The sequence below is a fragment of the Balaenoptera acutorostrata genome, chromosome 21 (assembly GCF_949987535.1).
Source record: "Balaenoptera acutorostrata chromosome 21, mBalAcu1.1, whole genome shotgun sequence".
Lineage (NCBI taxonomy): Eukaryota > Metazoa > Chordata > Mammalia > Artiodactyla > Balaenopteridae > Balaenoptera > Balaenoptera acutorostrata.
In genome coordinates, this window is record NC_080084.1 from 5298046 (window position 1) to 5314023 (window position 15978).

At 45.2% G+C, this 15978-nt stretch overlaps 1 long non-coding RNA gene and 1 pseudogene across 1 annotated transcript in view; both read right to left on the minus strand.

Annotated features, from left to right (window-relative positions):
• LOC130706116 (uncharacterized) overlaps positions 1 to 6247 on the minus strand; it is a 29653-nt gene extending 23406 nt beyond the window's left edge. Inside the window, exon 1 of the long non-coding RNA XR_009006518.1 lies at positions 5871 to 6247. This is a non-coding gene — a long non-coding RNA (uncharacterized LOC130706116). The remainder of the gene's footprint in view (positions 1 to 5870) is intronic.
• A 6239-nt stretch (positions 6248 to 12486) lies between these two features.
• LOC130706163 (serine/arginine-rich splicing factor 3-like) lies at positions 12487 to 15904 on the minus strand (annotated as a pseudogene).
• Positions 15905 to 15978: the final 74 nt, after the last annotated feature.

A 15978-nucleotide genomic window follows, 5' to 3' on the forward strand; every position in this document is an offset into this window, starting at 1 on the left:
ATCCTATATGATGGTCAAAGCAAAAATTATGACACCATCTGATGTGGTTCTCAATGTATATAAAGGAAATACTACAGAAAATCATACTTTAAAACTGGGGACTATTAAGAGACCTAAATGGAAGTAAAATTTTGAAACTTCACTTGAAGTAATAAAACACTGATTCCAGTAGGCTATGATAAGTTACATATGTATAGTGTAATGCCAAAAGCAACCACTAAGAAAACTATACAAACAGTATACACAAATGATTATAAGTAAATTAGATTAAAATGGACTTATTAAAAAATGTTTAAGTAACCCACAAGAAGGCAAAATAAGAGAAACATAGGATTCAGAAACTAAGGTAAAAGACAAAACAAAAAATAAAATGGTAGACCTAATCTTTAACATAGCAATAATTACATTAACTGCAAATGATCTAAGTAACCAAGTCAAAGACAGAGATTGGAAGAGTAGATGAAAAAAATCACAAGCATGATCCAACTATATACTGTCTATAAGCTTACTTTAAACATCATGATATAGGTAGTTCAAAGTAAAAGGATGAAAAAGATATATCATATGAACATTAATCAGAAAAAGCAGGAATGGTTATATTAATATCAGATAAAGTAGATTTCAGAGCAAAGGAAATTATTAGGGGCAAAGAGGGTCATTACATAAAGATAACAGGAATAATCCACCTAGATGACCTAGTGATACTAAATGTGTGTGCACCAAACAAAAGAACTTCAAAACACATGAAGCAAACACTGAAAAAGGTAAAAGGAGAACATTTTAAATCTACAATTATTATTTGAGACTTCAACACAGCAATTTATAGAACTACCAGAGAGAAAAATCAGCAAGGATATGGAAGAACTGAAAACATCATCAATCAACAGGATATAACTGACATTTAAAGAACACACTCAATAAAAGCAGAATACATATTCAAGTGTCCATGGAACATTCACTCATATACCATATACTGGGTGATAAAAAAACATTAGCAGATTTAAAAGAATTAAAATCATAGAGAGTATGTTCTCTAGCCATAATGGAATCAGACTAGAAGTCAATAACAGAAAGACAACAGGAAAATCTTCAATCACATGAAAACTAAACATCACAATTCCAAATAACTCATGGGTAAAAAGTCAAGGAAAAAATTTTAAATGCATAGAATAAAAGAAAATGGAGGTATAACAGATCAAAGTTTGTGGAATGAAGTGAAAGCAATGCTGAAAGGGAAGTTTATAGCACTAAATTGGGAAAGTAAATATTACAAAGCAATAATCTAATTTTCTATATTAAAATAGTAAAAACGGAAGAGGAAAAAACACTAAACAAGCAGAAAGAAGGAAATAATAAAGATGAAACAAAAATCCATGAAACTGAAAACAGGAAAATAGGGGGGGAAATCAATGAAACAAAAGGCTGGTTCTTGGAAATAAACAATCTTATCAATAAAGATGTAGCAAGACTGATCAAGATAAAAAGAGAGATGGCACAAATCACAGATATCAGAAATGCAACCGGGGATACCATGACATATCCTGCAGGTTAATAAGGGACAAGTTATTATGAACAAGTCTACACTATAAATTCAAAAATGTAGATGAAATGGACCCATGCTTCTACACCCAAAACTACCAAAACTCAGCCAAGATGAAATAGATAATCTCAATTTTCCTGTAACCATTAGAAACACTGATTTTTCATTTTAAAACTCCCAAAAGAAATATTCAGGCTTAGATGTTTCACTTTTACTCAAGACTTAAAGAATTAACACCAATTTTACATGACTTGATAAGAAATAGAAGTAGAGGGAACAGTTCCTAATTAATTTTATGAAGCCAGTATTACCTTGATACCAAAACCAGACAGGGATAGTATAGAAAGAAGAAAACTACAGACCAATATTTTTTATGAAATTGCCTGTAAAAATCCTCAGCCAAATATTAGCAAATTAAATCCAGAAATATATAAAAAGAATAATATACCATAACCAAATGGTATTTATTCCAGTTATGCAAAGTTGGTTAAATATTTGAAAATCAAATAATGTAATCCATCATATCCAATAGATTAAGGGGGAAAAGTCATGTAATCCTATCCATTAATGCAGAGAAAGCACTTGACAAAATCCAATCCCATTCATGATTTTAAAAAAAGAAGAAAGAAAACTCCAAGCAAACTAGGAATAGAAAAGGAACATACTGAAACTCATAAAGATGATCTACAACCTATACCGACATTACATTTAACTGTGAAAGACTGAATGCTTTCTCTGTAAGATCAGAAACAAGGCACCGATATCTGCGCTCACCACTTTTATTAAATATATTACTGGAGGTTCTAGTAAGAAAATAAAGCAAAAATAAAGAAATACATAAATTCAAAAGTTAAGTTTTTAAAAAGTTTATTTAAAAGATAAAAGGACTATTCCTACTATGTTGAATAGGAAGGAATATATCCTACTGAATGTTGAATAGTAATATATCCTATTATATTGAATAAGGAAAAGTAAAACTGTCTACATCTGAAGATGAGATGACAATCTAAATGGAGAAAATACCAAGGAATCCACAAAAAGCTTGAGAAATAATATTAGTTTGTAAATGTTTTAGAGTACAAGATCAACACAATTTTATCAAATTATGTATTAATAACAAATGTGTAGAAGCTTAAATAAAAATGTGATGCCATTTACAACTGACCTAAATAAATACTTAAATATAAGCCCAATAAGACATTTACAGGACCTCTATACTGAAAATGACAAAATGCTGATGAAGAAAATTTTAAAAGTCCCAAACAAATAGGGAGACATACCTTGTTCATGGATTAGAAAACACAACATAATAAAGATGTCAATTCTCCCCAAGAGGCTTAACACAATTACTCTTAAAATGCCCTCAAGGTTTTTGTGGCTATAGACAGGCTTATTCTAAGATTTATATGGTAAGAAGAGGCTGAAGAATAGCTAAAACAATTTGTAAAGGAAGATTAAAATGGGAGGAATTAATCTACCCAATTTCAAGATTTTGCAGTAATGATGGAGGCTAGATACATAGATCAATGGAATGGAACAGAGAACCCAGAAAGAGACTGACATAAAAATACATTTAACTTGTTTTTGACAGCAGTGCAAAAGCTATCAAGGAAGAATAGACTTTTCAAAAAATGGTACTGAAACAGTTGGACATCCCTCGACAAAAACAAACAAATAAAAAATGAACCTTAACCTAAACCTTACACACCTTACACAAAAATTAAATCAAAGTGGATCATAATCTTAAATGTAAAAGCAGGACATTTTTAGAAAAAAAAAATAGGAGAAAATCTTTGGCATCTAGAACTAGGTGAATAATTCTTAGACTTGACACCAAAAGTATGATCAATAAAAGCAAAAACTGATAAATTGGATCTCATCAAAATGAGTTAAAAATGCTTCATAGAAGATCCTTTTAAGTGGATGAAAACTCAAATTACACAGTGGGAAAACATATTTGAAAATCCCATATGAGACAAATGACTTGTATCTATAATATACAAAGAACTCTCCAAACAACTTACAAAAATCCAACTAGAAAATAGGCAGAAGACAGGAACAGACATTTCATGGAAGAGAATATACACATGGCAAAGAAGCACATGAAAAGATGTTCAACGTCGTTAGCCATTAGGGAAATGCAAATTAAGACCATAATGACATATCAGAGAATAACTAAAATTAAAGTATAGTGACAACATCAAATGCTGGCGAGTACGTAGAAAAATTATATCACATCACTGGTGGGAATATAAAATGGTTTAGCCACTCTGAGAAACAGCTTGACAGTCTCTTTTAATCCTAAAAGTAGATTCACCCTACAATGCAGTAATTGTCCTCTTGAGCATTTATCCAAAAGAAACAAAAACTTAATGAAGTTCCCACAGAAACTTACACATAAATGTTCATAGCAGTTTTATTTATAATAGCCAAAAACTGGCAACTACCCAAATGTCTTTCAATGGGTGAATGTTGAAACAAATTGTGATAAAATCTTATGATAGAATACTACCGAGCAACAACAAGGAACAAATTATTAATATATGCAAAAATTGAAATGAACTTCAAGGGAATGATGCCGAGGGAAAAATTTTAAAAAACCAATCTCCGAAGATGAAGTAATTCATGATTATGTTTACATATTATTCTTAAAATAACAAAACTGTGGAGATGGAGAACAGATTAGAAGTTGCCAAGGGTTAGAGATGGGAGTAGAAGGTACAGCGGGGGAACTTTGTGAGGTTTTTGTGGTCCCAGTACAAATAATACAGCAATCTTGGTTTTAATCCCTAAAGATTTTTAAAAGCAATTCCTAATAAGAGGTGTCCAGATATTTAGCAATGGCAGCAGATTAGAGGTATAGCTCCCCAACATGACAACTTCGAAAGAGATCTATACTATCAACACTAATTTAATGCATATGTTAATTTTAAAAAGGCCAGTCACAATACTTAAATGGTACATATCTTAACGATATTATTCTGGGTATCCAGCTACACCAGATGGACTAGCAGGATTTTCTGTACATTCAATCTTATTTAAGACAGTAAATCTTATAATAAGACAGTTAAAAAAAGAAAAAGAAAAATAACAAACCTCAACTACAGTTGGATATTCTCATAGGAAGATGAGGTGAAAATATGTAGCAGCGGTTCAAACGCTTAAGCAGTGGCACCTAAATTTGGCTGCACATTAGAATCATCTGAAGCACTTTTTAAAAACCCTCACACCGACGGTTGGTCATCCTAGACCAATAAAATCATTTTAAATCTCCTCAGACGATGCCAATGTCTAGCCAGAACTGAGAACCAGCGGACTAAGCAGAAGGGGATGTTTCTACAAAGATCTCTTAACAATAAGTCCTTTCACCCAATCAGATTTACCTCCCCGCAAAGGGGTATATAGAAGGCTAGATGTTGTCCATACTTGCTTAGCTTTAATTAGCACTTGTGACTTGCCCAAAACCTACATCTTGTTTCCCCTAAATTTCATGTTATTCCCTAAGCTTTTCAAACCCAGGGCTAAGGGGTTTGCCAGCATGAGATTTTAAGTGCTCACACAGGGGAAGTCCCTGGCAAACCAGGACAGCGGTCACTCTACACTGAAATGTAAAGCATCCTAAATAACCCTGCCACTGCTCCCAGATATTAGTCTGTGCCAACCAGTGGAGAAAAGGCATTCTCCATTACTACCACGGCAAATGCTCCTGTACTTGCCTTGGCCAGTCCCTATCTTTTGCAGGCGCCACTCCCCTTCACCTGCTGGTGGACGCTTTGGTCAGCTGACAATGCAGATATTTTCAAACTTTAAGGTGAATAAAAATCATCTGGAGGGCCTGTTATAACAGAGATCACTGAGCCCCACCAGAGTTGCTGATTCCATAGGGCTGGGACCGGGCCCTAAAACTCGAATATCTAACACATTATCAGGGGACGCTGGTAAAGCTGGTCAGGTAAAGTCTGGTAAAGCTGGTCAGGAAAAAGAAACCCGACGTGTCAGATCATGAAGTACGGAAGGGCAAGCCCGCCGGCAGTCCAGGCCGGGGGGGACCGGGGTCCCCAGCCCTACAGGGCCAACGGCAGACCGGCTCGGGCGCCCCTCGAAAGCGCGGGGTCCCCGCGGCCGAGTCTGTGCCCCCGGCCGGCCCCGGCTCCCCTCTGCCCACTCTGAGCGCGGGGGCTGGAACGGCCGCGGAGAACCACGGCGGGGCGGGAAGGGGGGCTCCAAAGAGGGTCTGGCGACTCGAGTCGCTCCGTTTCTCGGTGGGCTCAGCGCACGCCGTGGGGGAAGAGGGGCGGGGGTCCGGGAAGAGGGGACGGGCGGCACTCACGTAGACCGGCAGCGGCCACGGGTAGACGGCGGGCTCGGCCCCCACGGGCGACTCCAGCCTCAGCTTCTCCCCCATGTCTTCGCGCGCGGCCCCGCACCAGGCTAGTCTGGCGGTTAGGGGAGGGGCGGGGCGCCGCCGGCGGGGGCGGGGCAGGCGGGCGGGCCGGCGGGAGGCTGAGGGGAGGGGGCCTGGCCTGGGCCTCAGCCGGCGCCGCCGCCGCCGCCGCCACCGCCGCCGCCGCCGCCGCGCTCCCGTCCGGCCCCCGGCTCCCTCTTTGTGGTCACCGGCCCGGGGCCTCCAGCGCTGCTGCCAACTCCGGCCGGTGTGAGGCGAGCACAACGAGCCGGGGCCAAGCTGAACCACTCACTCGTGGCGGCGCCGCCCGCCCCGTGGACACGCCCCCTCGCACGCACGCACGCACGCACGCACGTCTTCGGCTGCCCCCGGCCACCCCCACCGGCCCGAAGTGGGGACCCGGGGAGACCCCTCGGGGCCTGGGGTGGCGGGTTCGACTCCCGCCCTTGACGTACCGTGACACCCCCCCCCAATAATAAGACTATAATTCCTCATTAAGTATGACAGCCGGAATCCTGGCTTCTGTTCAAAAAAATGCCGTGTATTTAGCCTATGCTAGGCCCCAGACCCTGGACGCTCAGTACTGGCAAAAAAGGAAATGCCCTGCCCTCATGGCGCTGCCATTTTAATTGGAATAGTAGTGACAAGGGAGAAAATAAAGTGTCATCATCGCCACGGGGATGGTTAATCTCATGTGCGCACTGCGTGGGGCCCCGGCAGCCACAAACATTATTCCAGATGTGGCCAGGAAGGTATTTTTCAGAAGAGATGAACACTGAAATTGGTCCACTTTGAGTAAAGGAGATTGTCAATGCCGCGGCGTGGGTGGGCCTCGTCCATCAGTTGAAGGACTGGAGAGAAAAATGAGGTTCCGTAGAAAGAGGGAACTGTTCCTCCAATGGCCTTGGGACATCAGCTCTTGCCTGTGTCTCCAGCCTAGAGTCCTGCCCTGACTTGCCTGCCTCACGGTCACATGAGTCAACTCCTTAAAACAAAACTATATATGTAAAAATACTGAATATATACAAGCCTATTAATTTGTATATGTGTGTATACATATTATATATATGTATACACATATGTTTATATGTGCGTGCGTTTGTAGTATATGTGTAAGTACTATATACAGTATACATACAAGCCTATATATTTGTGTGTATATATTGTATACATGCATGTCTGTGTATATATATAGAATACATATTATAAATGTGAACATGCTGTATATATACACACACCCATATATTAATATATGGGTGTGTGTATATATACAGTATATGTACACTGTATGTATGTATGTATACAGTGTATATTTATATATAGGTGTGTATATATGTTGTATACCTGTATGTGTATATGTTTCTAGGTATTATATGTATATCTGTATATACTATTATATACACACTTGCGTATGTATTTATATGTGTATGTACATGCGCATATTTACATATAGGTGTGTATGTGTGTGTATACATTGTATATATGTATGTGTCTATATCTTATATATATGATATATGTATGTATATATACAATGAATTTATATATCCAGTACATATATATTTTTATGCTATGTGCTTTTATATGTAGGTGTATATGTGTGTCTATATGTATATACGTGTATGTATTGCCTATATTATATGTGTATGTATGTATACTGTCTATATACACACCTAAATATCTTTGTATGTGTGTATATATGTATGATATATATGTACCTAGGTGTGTATATTGCATGTGTTATACGTATATGTACATACTGTATATATACAAACTATGCATTTTATATGTGTGTATGTATAGTGTATATGTCTGTGTGTATTGTATCTATTATGTGTATATGTGTGTATACATACTGTATATATACAAACTATGCATTTTATATGTGTGTATATATGTATGTGTGTATTGTATATACTATATGTGTCTATGTGTGTATGCATACGGCATATATACACAGCTGTATATTTTTGTATGCGTGTACATATGTACGTGTGTGTGTATATACACACACACACCCTATGGATTCTGTTTGTCTGGAGTACCCTCACTGATACGGACACTTATGACAATTGAGTACCTGCTCTTTGCCAGCCAGGGAGCCAAAGGCTTGTCCTTTCGGTGTCTCCCTTAAGTGTCACAAGTCCCAGGAGGGAAGGCGATGCCGCTCCTACCAGTTGAGGTGCCTCAGGGTCAGAGAGGTGCACAGGGCGGGGGGCTGGAGCCTGGTGGAGCCCAGGTGGAGTTCTAGCAGCAGTACAGCCTAGCAGTCCCACTTCCCCGGGTGCTTCTCACAAAGACGCCGAGGGAGCGACGGGATCTGAAGGAGGGGATGAGGAAGCTTCCGTGGGTCCGCAAGCCCAGACCAAGGCTGACTCGTCAAGGGTGTTAGAGGTCAGGACTGTGGTTACCCTGGGGGTGGGCTTACACAGAGCCATTCACATTCTGAAAAAGTATCCATTCTGCTCTTGTTTGTATGTTTACCCCCCTCCCCCAAATCTTTTAAAAACAGATTCTCTTGATTGCTGGGAACACACACGGGGAAGTTGTGTGTGAGGGGGTGTGATCCAGGGGACAGGGAGGAGAAGCCCCTCACTCGTAGGGCAGGAGTGGCTCAGCTTTGTGAGCTGAGGATGGCCCACGAGGTCCCAGAGAGAAGGGTCCCCGCTCCGTCCCTGCTCTGTGCACCCCATTCCCAGCCTGAGAAGCCCAGAGCCACCCCCCCCCCCACCCCAACACACACACACCAGGGAGGAGAGCCAGTCACCCTGGCTCCCAGGCTCCGGCTCCAAGGCTTCCGGCACTAGGAGCTATTTTCAGCTTTCATGCCCTAGGACACAGCCAGAGCTGTAGTCTCCGGAAACTCTCTCTCTCTCGCCCGCCCTCCCTCCCTCCCTCCTCTGCTTCTTCCCCTCCCGCTCCATCTGTCCTCCCCTCCACCCTGCATTTCTACACAGGATGGCTCACGGACAGCTGCTCCCCGCGCCCACCTGCCACCATTCGATGGATGTCAAAGCAAGCCCTGGGGACTTCCCTGGAGGTCCAGTGATTAAGACTCCGAGATTCCACTGCTGGGGGCGCGAGTTCGATCCCTGGTCAGGGAAATAAGATCCCACATGGCGCACGGCACGGCCAAAAAAAAAAAATGAATAAAAAATAAAGTTATAGTGATGAGACAGCCCTAGTGGTGCAAGGATGGGACGTATAGCTCTATGGTATAGAATAAAGGTCCAGAAACAGATATATGAGAACTTGCTATGACAGAAAGTGGGGAAATTAAGGAGTTTTCAATAAATGGCATTAGGACAATTGCATATCCATGTGGGAAAAAGTAAATTAGAAAAAAAAAAGCAAGCCCTGGTCAGGTGTGACCTTGGGCCCAGGGCCATTGGCACACGTTGTCATGTGGGACGTTCTTCCTTCGACTCCTCCCTCCCTCCTGTGTCACTGTCACTTCCTCCAGAACCTTCCTGGACTGCCCTACACAAGCCCGGGTGTGCCCTCACCCGCCCTGGATCGCCAGAATTCCAATCCCGGCCCACCCTTCCCCGCCAGGTAAAGAACTGTGCATGGTCGATAAGACCGTAGAGGTCATTGGCCATTGCTATTGCAGCTGGAATTGTTACTGTGTTTAGATAGGGTGACCAACACCCGCCCCCAGTTTGCCCAGGACCGCTCAGGTTTGAGCGCTGGAACTCTGGGGAAACCCTCAATCCCGGGGAACCCCAGAAGGCTGGCCAGCCTATTTAGGACGGATCTTTCACTTGATCTCCCAACCCCCGAGAACTAGAAAGGGAATCTCCCCCCTCCTTCCATTGTAACCTTCATTCATTCATCCACTCATCCCTTTATTCAACTCCTTTATTCAGCAAGTATTTAGGAAGCATCTACTACACAGCAGACACTCTTCTAGGTGCTGGGGACATAACCGCATCCCTGTCCTCAAAGAGCTCACGTTCTAGCGAGGGCAGCAAACAGTAAACTGAGAAGGTGTGATTTATTACATGGGGATGATGTCTCGGAGACCACTGCAGGGCAGGGGAGGTGGGAGAGGAAAGGGGCAGTTCTAAATGCAGGCGCTGACGGGATTGGGGCAGACCTTGCCCTGGGCCAGGCTGGTTGCTTCCACACAACTGTCCTCGCCCAGGGCCATCCTGCCCCCGCCTCACCCAGTTCTTCCGTGATGTATGGGGAAAACCTGTGGTTGTCACAACTCGGGGGGAGGGGCCCCTGGAATCAAATGGGTGCGGCTAGGGTTGCTGCTGAACCCCACACAGTGCCCAGGAGGGGCCCTCAGCAGAGGGTGACCCGCCCCGAATAACCCCAGTGCCGCGGGGGAGGCCCTGCACTAATATGATTCAGACCCGCTGGTGCCCCCAGCTTCCTGCACAGGCAGGGGCTCTAACCGGGTCACCTCTGTATCCCGAGGTGACCTAGCGTGGGGCAGCCAGGAGGGCTGAGATGAGTATCGGGGGTGAAATGACAAATCTCTGTGCCCACTCTCCCCGCCGCACCCCAGGGGCGATGGCCTCTATCTCCTCCCTGTGCAGGTAGCTTTTCCCTGAGCCATTTCTTCTTGTCAAGGTCCCTGTCGCAGGTTGGGTTCCCCAAAGATGACGTTGAGAGCAAGGATTGGAGTGCAGGTGGTTGATGTGAGACGTGCAGGAACAGATACAGCTGCCATAGGGTCCCGCAATTCCACTCCTGGGCATAGATCCGGAGAAATCTCTAATTCAAAACTATACATACACCCCTGGGATTTCCCTGGTGGTCCAGTGGTTAAGACTCCGTGCTTCCAGTGCAGGGGGCATGGGTTCCATCTCTGGTCAGGGAACTAAGATCTCACATGCCGTGTGACAATAAAAGAAGAAAGAAAGAAAAAAGAAAGAGAGAAACAGAGAAACAGAGAAAGAGAGAAAGAGAGAGAGACAAAGAAAGAAAGAGAGAGAAAGAAAGGAAGAAAGAAAGAAAAGATACATGCACCCCAATGTTCATTGCAGCACTATTTACAATAGCCAAGACATGGAAGCTACCTAAATGTCCACTGATGGATGAATGGATAAAGAAGATGTGGTACATATATACAGTGGAATATTATTCAGCCATAAAAAGAATGAAATAATGCTATTTGCAGCAACGTGGATGGACCTAGAGATTATCATACTAAGTGAAGTAAGTCAGAAGAGAAAGACAAATATCATATGATCTCACTTATATGTGAAATCTAAAATACGACACAAATGAACTCGTCTACAAAACAAAAACAGACTCACAGACATAGAGAACAGACTTGTGGTTGCCAAGGGGGAGAAACAGTGAGGGAGGGTTGGATTGGGAGTTTGGGGTTAGCAGATGCAAACTATTAAATATAGGATGGATAAACTACAACGTCCTACTGTCTAGCACAGGGAACTATATTCAATATCCTGTGATAAGCCATAATGGAAAAGAAAAAAGTTTTATTTATAGGTTCCATCCCGAACTGATCTGGCCCATCCCCTCCCATGGTTCTAAGTGCAGCCCGAGGCTGCAGACTTCCCACCGTGGTCTTCAGCTCCAGAGCAAGCCACCTGCAAACCACCCACATCGTCCCAGGGGCTGGCAACTCTCCTTTGCTACTGATTCCAAGACACATCCAGACAGCAAAAATGTGACCATGAAAAGAAACTGAGGCATGTTCAAAGCAGGGAAATAACATTCTTATATCTGTTCAGTACTCGCTTAATTTTAGAATAGCTTAGAGTTACAAAAAAGTTGCAAAGAAAAAAAAAAAAAAAAGTTGCAAAGATCTGTACAGAGTGTACAGAGTGCAGTGGACCCTGACCCAGTATCCCTATTTCCAACACGTTAGTACGTTAGTACGACATGTTTATCCAACTAAGGAACCAAGATGGATACATTGTTATTAACTAAAGTCCACACTTGATTAGAATTTCCCTAGTTTTCCCCTAACATCCTTTTTCTGTCCCAGTCTCCTCTGGGCTGTGACATTTCTCAGACGTCCCTGGGTTTTGATACCTTGAAAGTTTTGAGGAGGACTGGTCAGGTATTTTGTCCCTCAATTTGTTTGTCTGTTCGTTTTCTGATGTTTTCTTATGGTTGGTCTGGAGTTATGGGGTTTGGGGCGGAAGATCCAGACAGAGATAAAAATGCCATTCTCCTCAGGTCACATCAAGGATACACACCATCAACGGGACTTATGACAAACGATTTTACCCTTGATCACCTGGCCAGTATCGTCTTTTTTTTTTTTTTTTTTTGCTGCGTTGGGTCTTCGTTGCGTGTGGACTTCTGTAGTTGTGGCACGGGGGCTCAGTAGTTGTGGCTCCCAGGATCTAGAGCGCAGGCTCAATAGTTGTGGCCCACAGGCTTAGTTGATCTGCTGCACCTGGGATCTTCCCGGACCAGGGCTTGAACCTGTGTCCCCTGCATTGGCAGGCGGATTCTTTTCTTTTCTTTTTTTCTTTTGCAACCAAAACTTTAATCCCAAGGATTCTCACAAAACATATTACAAATGACAGCATGAAAAAAAATTGCACAGTAACTCAAAGTTCAGCTCTACAATATACTCTTAATCTGGCAGGACATTGGTATCTTGATAATCTCAAATTTCCAAAAAATATTACAAAGAGCTATGTATTCATGTACAGCAATCACAGAGGGGACTTATGACCTAACTCAAAGGTAAACCAACTTCCTTGAAACTTCTTAGATTCTAAACTCCCTGGACAACCTCTTGTCCAGTGTGAAGACTAGTGGAATTTCTAAACCTCTAATCTAGGGTAAGGGTGCGGCTTTCATTTTTACCTGCTGGCTTGTGTTCACAGCACCTTTTAAAGACTGCTTGCTTAACTACAGCTGCATACCATATCCCAGCTACAGAAAGTCTTTTCAATGTTTCCATAATAGTAAACATCACACTTTAGGTGGGCAGGAGTTAGAGTTTTATTATCAGTCTAGGCAAGACCAAAAATTCAAAGCAAATTCAATTTTGCTTAAGGGAACATTGTAAGGTAAAAATTCTTCATATTACAAGCCTCATATAACCCATTTCAAACTATAGAGATTGACACCTTTATGTGTCACTGTCCCAAGAGACAAACAAATGTGAACAACTAAAACATTTAAAAAGTGCACCAAGCTTCGGAAGTCTCAAACAAAACTTGAATTTTCTGTACATACTCCTGCCAAATGAAGTTATTCCCTGTACACCACTCCTCTTGCAAAGTGGTCTTCTATTTCCTTTCATTTGGCCTAGATCGGCTAGGAGACGTAGAGAAAGATCGGGACGGCTTGTGATTTCTCTCCTGGGACAGGGATCTCTCTCTTCTCCTATATCTAGAAAGGGACCTGCTCTGGCTGACGGAGAAGGCTCTCCATCTCGGAGATGTGTGGGAGGTGCAGGACTCCTCCTACGATAATCATCTCGAGGGCGACGACCCCAAGAAGGAGGCGGTCACGATTTCGACTTCTCTTTTCCCCATTCGACAGGTCCACTCTTACTCGGCAGCCACATAGTCTTCTCCCATCCAGTTCTCGGACAGCATCGGCTGCATCTCGGGGATCTTCACATTCAACGAGAGCGAAGCCGGGAGGGTTTTTAGCAACCCACACACTTCAGAGTGGTCCATAATAGCCTAAAGCTCATTCCAATTCAGCCTTGTTACCACTGTTTCCAAGATTCCCTACATAAACTTTACAGTCCAAGGGACAGGAATCACGATGCAAGACCCTCGTGGCTCCCGGGTTTCACGGGCCACAGGGTGGTCCCGGGCCTCTAGAATCTGGCAGCTGAATCTGCTCGCACAAGCTGTCCTGTGGGGATGCTTTGCCCCCTATGTGTCCAGCCTGGGGCCCTGCTGTCTTGGCCCGGCCTCCCGGGTGAGAGGGTGAACCCCAGCTCCCTGGAGCAGACACTCAGAGCCCTGGTGACCAGACTCACGGCTGACAGGGCTGGAGCGGCGGCTGGACAAGTGTGGCCAGCCTGGTGGTGTTTGGCCCCGTCTGCAGTTCCAGTTCCAGCTGAGAAAGAGCTTCCCTGTGTTATTTTCTCCTGGTTGTGTAAGGATCCCCGGTGTCATTTGACAGAAATGTAGACGGTGTGTTCTTTCTCTCTTTTCTCCCTGCTTCCTCTCCTCCCTCTTTCCCTCCCTTTCTCCCTTTCCCTCTTTCCCTGTTCCGCTCTCCCTCTACCTCTTTCCCTCTCCCTCTCTCTCTCTCCCTCTCTCTCTCTCCATCTGTCTCTCCCTCTCTCCCTCCCTCTCTCCCTCTATCTCCCTCTTCCCTCTCGCTCTCTCCCTCTTCCCTCTCCCTCTCCCTCTTCCCTCTCCCTCTCCCTCCCTCCATCACTTTCCCTCTTTCTCACTCTCCCTCCCTCTCCCTCTCCCTCTCTCCCTCCCAGAGAGGGAGAGACAGAGGGAGAGGGAGGAGAGAGGGACACGGAGCGGGAGGGAGGGAGACAGAGAGGGAAGCAGGCACCCTCTCTCCTTCTCCCACTCCCTACCTCCTTCTCCGACTCCCCCTCTCCTTCGCTACCTCCCTCTCCTCTTCCTCTGTCTCTCCCTCTCCCTCCCTCCCTCTAGGAGAGGAAGAGGAAGGGAGGGAGAGGGAGAGAGGGAGGGGGAGGGAGAGGGAGAGGGAGAGAAGTCTCGCCCTCTTTCCCTCTCCCTCCCTCGCCCTTTCCCTTCCTCTCTCCCTCTCCCTCCCTCCCTCTCCCTCTCCCTCCCTCTGTCTCTCCCTCTCCCTCCCTCCGTCTCTCCCTCTCCCTCGTCTCTCGCTCTCCCTCACTCCCTCCCAGAGAGGGAGAGATGGAGGGAGAGGCAGAGACGAGGAAGAGGGGGAGAGGGAGGGGGGAAAGAGGGAGAGGGAGAGGGAAGAGGAAGAGAGGGAGAGAAGGAGGAGAGAGGGAAAGGGAGGGAGGAAGAGACCTCTCTCTCTCTCCCTCTCTCCCCCCCTCTCTCCCTCTCCCTCTCTCCCTCTCCCTTGTCTCTGCCTCTTCCTCCGTCTCTCCATCTCTGGGAGGGAGTGAGGGAGATGAAGAGACGGAGGGAGAGGGAGAGTTGGAGGGAGAGGGAGAGGGAGAGAGGGAGAGGGACAGTGGGACAGGGAAAGAGAGACAGGGATGGAGGGAGGGAGAGAGGGAGGCAGAGAGGGACAGGGAAAGAGAGACAGGGATGGAGGGAAGGAGAGAGGGACAGGGCAAGAGGGACAGGGAGAGAGGGAGGGAGAGAGGCAGAGGGAGAGATGGAGGGAGAGGGAGAGTGAGAGGCAGGGAGGTAGAGGGAGGGAGGGAGAGAGACAGGGAGACAGACAGGGAGACAGGGAGAAGGGCTGATGGGGGCTCCCTCCTCCTCCCATCCTCTCCCCACTGCTTTCTCTTTTTTCTGCTTCAACAAACACCAGGCGCCTTTTAGATCAGCCCTGAAGTCAACGTTGATGCTTGGACGGCCTGACCTCCCTGCTGCCTTCCAGCCCAGGACCACAGCTGGGAGATGAAGTCTGCGGGGCCCTGGGCGGCGGCGGCGGGCTGCACAGACAACTCCTCTGACGCCCAATCTCTCCTCCTTTACGAGGCAGCCGCCAGCTCCCCTCCCTGACTCCCCAACATTTGGGGCTTTTTTAATATGTGTCGATAATTCCATGAGCTACTATTTAACTTTTCTAGGAGGACCCATTTCCCGAAATGCAGTGGTTTTCAGCCTTGGCTGCACTACAGAACCCCCAGGGAAGGGAGAGACGTCTGTACCTCCCTCTCTCTCCCTCTCCCTCCGTATCTCCTTCTGCCTCTCTCCCTCTCCTTCTCCCTCTCCCTCTGGGGTGATGCCCGATGAGCTCAGATTCGCAGATGTTCCCCCCATCCCCTCTCTGTGCCTTGCGTTGGGTCTGGGCCTTCTCACTGTGGCCCGGGTACGGCCTTGACATTCAGACATCGGGTCCTGCAAGGACTCTTGCGTTTGGTCCATACCGCGTGTGGCTGCAGTCTGTGCTTCTCCCTTTCAGCATCTTCAGTAGATGGGGGCTGTGCATGAGCCCTTCA